At 44.0% G+C, this 7,637-nt stretch overlaps 1 long non-coding RNA gene across 1 annotated transcript; it reads left to right on the top strand.

Moving 5' to 3' along the window:
• The first annotated feature begins 3,965 nt into the window (after nt 1-3,965).
• Nucleotides 3,966-5,149, top strand: LOC102026903. Its single transcript, XR_261528.2, has 2 exons — nt 3,966-4,475; nt 4,973-5,149. It is a non-coding gene; the product is annotated as an uncharacterized LOC102026903 (long non-coding RNA).
• The last annotated feature ends 2,488 nt before the right edge of the window (nt 5,150-7,637 follow it).

Raw genomic sequence — 7,637 nt, 5'->3', positions numbered from 1 at the left:
CCTCCCCGCGGGGGAGCCCGCCCAGGGGCGGGGCCGCCCCGTCCCCCGCCTCCCGGCACGTTCGCAGCTCGGCCGCCCGGTCCACTGTAATTTCCAATTTTGGGGGCGGGGTCCCCATGTAGTCACACTTTGCTCCGTGCACAGGTAGGACTTGGACACCTACCGTGCACCTAGCACTGCGTGGGAACGCTGGGGATGTAGGAGCGCCCCAAAGAGACGCGTCCACTCCGGGGTGTGCGGGGAGGCCGGCCTTCTCGCCCAGGAGAGGCCCCGGCTCAGAGGGAGCCCCGCAAAGCCTCCTCGAGGCTCACCAGGACGAGACAGACGCGAGACGGGAGCAGAGAGCGGCTGGAGGAGACGGGCCGTCCAGGGCCGGGCAGGCCAGGGCTGGCAGGAGAGAGGCTCTAGCAGCCAGTGAGGGCCCCCTGTAGCTGGGTTTGCTTTCAGAGGATTCGGTTACCCGATGTCTGCTAAGGTCTGAAGGTATTCAATCCAAATTCCCAAAGAGAATTCGTAACTTTTAATGTCTGAGCGATGTGATGAAATCTCACGCACAATATGAACCATCAGTTTTCCCAGGGCGAACGCTACGAGGTATATAGGCTACATTAGCCACTTAGTGGATCTGAGTTATCAGATTGGGTCCTGAGGCTCGTGTTCAACTACGCCCGGATATCTGTATCATTCACCTCACGTCATCTTATCGCGGGGAGAGTGAAGGCAGTACAGTGTGATACTTAGAGAAGAACCCCGTATTCTTATAAACTTATTATGAAACCTAGGGTTAGCACTCCATAGCCTCTAGCTCTCCATCTGCGGGTTCAACCAACTGGGTAAAAATATTTGAAATAATTGTGTCTACCTGTTGTCGGGTGGGGTAGGGACCAGCAGAGTTTTCCAGGTTCTTACTTGTCCCGATGAATGAATTGGGCAGGATAATAGGTGGGTGTGAAAGATTACCGTTTATTGTAGGGCAGCAATAAGAAAAGGAAAAGAAGAAGCACAAAACAAGTGCTCAAGGAGAGAAGGGTGCTTTGAAAGAAAAAGAAGCTCCATCCTGCAAGCAGAACCGACCACTGCAAGAAAAGGGCAGTGACCCAAAAGTCTACTCCTGTGTCCTTCTGTGCCTCCTTTGATAGTTGATCCAGGTGGTCCCACTTGGTTTCCTGCAAGATTGATATCAAATCTCAGGTTTTGGTGTTCTCAGGGCAGAGATCGGTACAGAGTGCAGGGCTTAGCCTGATGCCGGGTCAGGTTTGGGTGCTGCTGTTGGGCACCTGTGGTTAATAAGTCTCCTCCATCGATAGGTTGTGCCCAGTTGCTACAGCCCCATTGCCATTCCCTAGCTGCCTACTACTGGGGGCAGCAGCTGAGCTGAAGGTTGGCAAACTCCTTGGGACTAGAGCAAGGTCAGTCCAGCAGATGTCTGGCTTTCGTGTTCCTCCCTGTTAACTACAGCATGATAGCTCTGAGAATGTTTCAGTGTTCTCAGCCAAATACTGAGACCTTGCATTTTTGACTCCATTAGGCACTTCCCCATTTCTACTGTGTATAAATAAAGACGCAGACTGTGCTGGGTTATCGCTGCCTCTCCAGCAGAGAGGTCAAGTCACACCCCATCCCAGCTTTCCTGTGTCTATTTTTTTCTTAATTGCTCATCACCCCCTCCCTGGACACTGCTCTCCATGCAGGTATCAGCATACTACATACCTGTACTGAATATTTTTGTCATTTCCTAAACAATATGGTATTTACAGACTCGTTACATAGGACTTGCTTTATATTAGGTATTATAAGTAATTGGAGGATGTGTAGAGGTTATATAAAATACACCATTTTTGATGAGGTACTTGAGCATCTGCAGATTTTTATATGCTTGGGAAATACCAAGGGTGGCTGTATATTACTGTCTTGGTTACTTTTCTCTCGTTGCTGAAACAAAATATCCGATGCTCAAAATTAAGGAAGGAAAGGTTTATTTAGCTTACAGTTCGTGGAGGTTTCAGTCTGTACTAGGCTGGCTCCAAGGCAGAGTGGCACATGGCACAGGGCAACTGTTCATGGTGGTGGAAGATAGCAAAAACAGCCAGAGCAGAAGGGAGAAATGGCAGCAGCAAGCAGCCTCTTTCCCTCTGTTAAATTGTATGCAAACTACCTGCCCCAGGGTCAGGTGTAGCACTCACACCCTTAATCCCAGCATTGGACTGTGGATCATTCAAAAATCTAGAAGCCCGCCACATGACTGCATGAGGATTTGGGGGAACATGCAGACACAAACCATAACAATTACCTTATTATTAGTTGTGTTGTTAGTCTTACTATGCTGAATACTAGGCCGACGGGTCTGCGATGGAAGGCTGATGAGTCTGCACCAGAAGGCTGAAGGATCCAAGGCGGAAGCCGAAGAGACTGCACCAGAAGCCAGTACATGACATCCAAGCTGAAGGTGAAGACGGGAGCTCCTCCAAAGAATGGAACCCCTCTGTCCTTCCTTGTTTCCCTTTTATATCATCTAGGTGATGATCCACCTTAAGGTGTAGGTATGTATGAATAGGAAAAAAACAGTATATATAAGATTTGATACTATCCCTAGTTTCAGATGTTCACGGGGTGCTTACAAGATATCCATGAAGGATAAGGGATGGACAAACAGAAGTCCAGTGGAGAGATTAAAATGCTGTGTTAGGCCCTGGAAACCAGTTCAGTGAATTCAGGTGGACTTTTTCCTAAGGCAATGGTGGAGTCATTGAAGATTTTTAATGAGAGTAATGTTATTGTAGTTCCTAGGAAATAGCTTGCAAATTAACTGTATTCCAGGTCCTTCTTGTCGAAGAATTGGGTGAGACCAGCCAAAAATGGTGCCAAAAGTTTATTTGAAAAGTGGAGGTGAGGGAGAAACTGGCTCTGCAGATTGAACTTGGCCTGAACAAGAGAGGGAAAGAGAAAAGCAAAAAAAAAAAATAGACCCCAGGTCTAGAAGACACAGGGCCAGAGGGTAAGGACAAGACAGCCAGCTCTTGGTGTTCATCTCTTTTATGCCATCCGCATCTGGTGGGAAGCGTGAGAATTTCTGCTTATGGAGTCTTGAGAGGCGGTGCTGGGTAGATACTGGGATTCTGCTGTGCCTCTCTTCCCAGCCAGCCTAGCCAGGCCCTATCTCTTATCTCAGGAATGTGACCAATTTTTCCACAGAGAGCTGGAGAGGTAGTCCAGATGAGAGATTATGGAAACCCAAATTACCAATGGTATGGAGTGGGGACTGAGAGAAGTTGCCAGCCTGGGTAGGGGAGGGGAGCATTTAGAAGATGGACTAAGCAGAGCTTGATGATTGAGCAAATGAATGACAAAGAGATAAAGATGATTCTAGGTTATGGCTGCTGTAAGTGTGTGGTACTGCTCTGGGTGTTACCAGTGCGACACTTCACATTGATTCTCTTCAGATGGCTGATGATCATTGCTTGTCTCTTCACACTTAAGAACAGGAAGTCTTGGGTTTCTGGTGGTGATTGACGTAAAGAGCATACTGGGTTTAGTCCTAATGATTTTCAAGGCAAATTGTTCTGGTAAGAGGATGAGTGTATCAGTCAAAGTTTACTAGAGATATAACACAAGGTATACAAATGTATAAGAATGTATAAGAAATCACAAGATTGGCTTCTGGTGGTCAGCCATGGAGTTGGATGAGGAAGTGTGCAGAGGGTGTCTGCACACTGGAGACTGAAGCACTCATCCCAAGGTCTGGAGTTCACTGCAGCATTCCGTGCAAGTCCATATCAGGAGGCCGACGGGTCTGTGACAGAAGGCTGATGAGTCTGCATCAGAAGGCTGAAGGATCCAAGGTGGAAGCCGAAGAGACTGCACCAGAAGCCAGGACATGACGTCCAAGCTGAAGGTGAAGACGGGAGCTCCTCCAAAGAATGGAACCCCTCTGTCCTTCCTTGTTTCCCTTGTATATATCTAGGTGATGATCCACCTTAGAGTACAGAATTGCTGAGCCAATTTAGTTAAGCTTCTAAACTTCTCAAGTTGACACATCAACCAGCCACTAGAATGAGTTTGGGAAAACCATTGCCTTTTCATTCCTGCTGTTGGAAGAATGGAGTCTGAAGGAAATGCTGTATGGCTGAAAGAAGGTACCACAGCACTCATCACTTCACCACTGTCTTGCCAGTCTTCTCAGTGGTTTTGGCCTCAGCCTGAGGTCCTCACACACCACCTCAAGTCAAGGCAAGTGTCTGCCTAGCCACTCTTGCTGTGCACAGTTGAGGAAAATGCTCCTGTCAAGTGCAGGAGAAGGCTTTGCCTCTTACTTTAAAAAGAACTGTTAGGTAGGAGTCCCACACTGCCTCTTACTACTTTCTCTTTCCATCTTCACTCACTGCCATTTTTATCTTTTTCTAGCTGACATGGAGGAAGAGGAGGAACTCCCGTGTTTCTCCCTGAGACCAGGAAGCATCAATCTTCCGCTCTCCCATGTAACTTCAACCTCTCCATTTTTACTGGTTCTTTACCTTCACATGTTTTAGTCTCACACTGTCCAGAGAGGGAACCATACTTGCTCTCTCCCATCCCAATTCCTCATCTCACCCCAGACTCCGCTCAGTCTTTCATTCCCACCATGCTGTTTGTCAGGCCCACCAGTGACTGCCCTGTTGCCTGTTCCCATGGCCAGAGCTTCGCCACTGCAGCTTTGTTTCTTGACTCTTGAAGTACTTTCTTTGCTTTGTTTCATATCATTAGTCTGGCCTTTTCTGCCTTCTGATCCATGGTGGGGTTGTTTTTTGAACAGAGCAGATGTGTTCTCGCCTCGGGCCTGTGTACCAGCTGCTCGCTCTGCCTGGAATGCTCTTTAGCCAGAGATCTGCATGACTCATACTGTCCTTCATTCAAGACTCTGCTCACTTTTTGCAAATGTTATATAAATTATCTCCTTACTTGCCATTTATTTCTTCTCCTTCTCGCTGTCTGGCAGGTGGCAAAAAGAGATCCAGATCAGAAATGGAAACCATGAATTAAGGGAAAATAAAGCTGTCCCTTTAGCCTAAGTCCCATTCTAGTTTGGGGAAGCTGAGGTGCCTGCTGTCTTGGATCAGCTACCAAGAGATGACCATTACCCGGGAGAAAATAAACTTTGTTCTTGTAACAATCATTGGTTTGGACCTCTTTGTTATAGTTGGTCTAGTCCTCTACTAATATACAGAGGCTTTGCTTTATTCTCTGCTTAATTCCCAGGGCCTGTCATGGTACAAAGTATGTACTCAGTAAAAATTTTATTGAATAAATCTTTTAAAAATACTTCTACCCACAGCTCCCTCCAGTTAGTATTATTTGTTTTCTCGTTTTCTTCACCCAAGCTTTGTGAAAGTATATTTTGGTTTTTTTGTGTTGTCACTAGTTCTTGCACAGTAAATCCCCTTTTAGGGATAACTCACACTCTATTTTCATTTTTGAAAGTTGATTCTCCTCCATCTACTATGTTCTTCATGCGTAGCAACCTATTAGAACTTTGAATTTCCTCCAGCACTTGCTGCATAACAGGTATTCAAAAACATTTACTAAGCAGAAGTGTTGTGTTGGAAAGATTAAACTGTACCAGAATTTAACAAACTAGTCTGAGGTTATACTAGTTAGCTTTACTAAACATGCATTTTATTATGGAACCCAAGGTTGCAGTAGTTCAGTTTCAGTATCTCTTTTTAAAATGTAAACATATACACCCCTTACAGGCTGTTTAAGCTTCTTCATTTTTGTTGTGGTGATCCATGGTGGTTTTTTGTTTGTTTTTGGTTTTGGTACTGAGAGTCAACTCAGGACCGTGCACTTGCCAGGGAGGCGTTGTGTAATGGTGGGTTTTGGCTTCGGTCTCAAAACAAAAGAGTATTAGCAGTCAAAGAATAACTATTTTCCTTATTTACTGTTGTCCCTGGCAGCCATTTAGTTATTACTGTAATATTCTGTGGAGTTGGCAGCTGGCTCATCCTACTACCTTTCCTTCTACATGCACAAAATCAGCCCATACCTGATTTTGATTTTCCCAGCAAGGTTTACTCTTGGATGGAGGCTGAGTAGGCATTAAATTGAAACTAAGACCCTGTAAACATATGCCATGGCTTCAGTAATCTTTCACAAAGGTTCAGAATGAAAAATCTGAAACCGTATACTTCTATGTCTATCCTAAAACAGTGGTCTTCCAGAAGTTTTCTTGCAAACTCTGAAATAAATTTTCTAAATCAATGCACTTCAACATTTTTGACATTATATCTAATATTGTCATAATAAGTTTACATAGTTGCCCAGGACAAGATTTCTAATACATTTAAAATATTTATATTGTAAATAACAGTGTTACACCACACTAAATGTACCTAAAGAAATTTAAATAGCTTAGTGAGAGATTTTATCATGCATTTAAAAATTTTGTGCATAAACTACTCTTTAACTGTAGGAAATTTTACATTGTTCTACTTTTTCTCCTTAAACTGGTATTTCCAATCTAGTTTCACCTACTGGATTATGTATTTGTTTAACAAATAATTATATACTATTTACAGTGTACCAGATACTTTACTATGTAACATATTATCTCAAACTGGTTATCCTGGGAAGTTATGCCAAGACAGAGATTGGGATGTAGAATATCTATTAAGGAATATTCTTGGGACCAATGTAAGTGGATGGTCTGAAGGAGAAGCAAGATTGGCCAGAGAGAGAAATTCAGCTGTGAGGTAATACCAAAAAAGACCTCAGCCAACTCATGGAAAACTCTAGAACTGGATTGACTGGTTCTTTAGTCCTGAGTTGAGGCCAAGTCTTTACACTTACCCATTAATGTGGGTGTGTCATTGGATCTGAGCTGCCCCAATGAAAAGAGAGTGATTTTGACTGAGACAGTTTCCTTGGGCAAAGCAGTTCCCAAAGAGGCCGACAGCTGAAGGCTGTGTGTCGGTAGGATTCCCAGCAGCTGAAGGAATAAGTCATTCTTTACAGAAGGATCTGAAAGTGCAACACAAATCATACCATGTCTTCATCAAAGCTTTATGAAGAGGAAACTATTACTTTTCCTATTTTACAGATTATAAAACTGAGGCACATGGTGGAGGCAGAATAGAAATCTAGACAATCTGGCGCCAGCATGGCACTTCTAAGCAGTGTGCTATAAAATGGAATAGCTATTTGAGGTAATTCTACAAAGCCATTAAATAACCTTCTGAAGCAGAATTTAGCAAACTTTTTTGTTAAAAAGCAGACAGTAAATATGTTCAGCTTTGCAGGCTATACTGTCTCTGTCAGAGTGTGTTAGTTTTTCACTACCACGACCAAATTACCTGTGCAAGACAAGTTATAGGTTCAGAAATTTCAGGCCATAATTGGCTGACTCCATTTCTTTGGGGCAGAGGTGAGGCGGAACATCATGGATGAAGGGCACATTGGAGCGTAGCTGTTGACCTCACGGCTGCCAGGAGAGGGAGAGGAACAAGAGGAGGAGAGGAAAGGGATAGAAAGAGAGATGGGGAAATTTTAACAAATTTTTCTGGGAGGTAGGTTTAAAAAACATTGCTTTCATTTTTACTTTTTTGTGTTTCTACATAAAAATGTAAGACAGTTTTATTTTTATTATTGTTTTTGTCTTTTTGAGA

This window comes from Chinchilla lanigera, unplaced genomic scaffold (genome assembly GCF_000276665.1).
Source record: "Chinchilla lanigera isolate Chin_1 unplaced genomic scaffold, ChiLan1.0 scaffold00031, whole genome shotgun sequence".
In the NCBI taxonomy this organism is placed as follows: Eukaryota; Metazoa; Chordata; class Mammalia; order Rodentia; family Chinchillidae; genus Chinchilla; species Chinchilla lanigera.
Note: the sequence above shows the minus strand (reverse complement) of the source record. Positions and strands in the feature narration are given on the sequence as shown.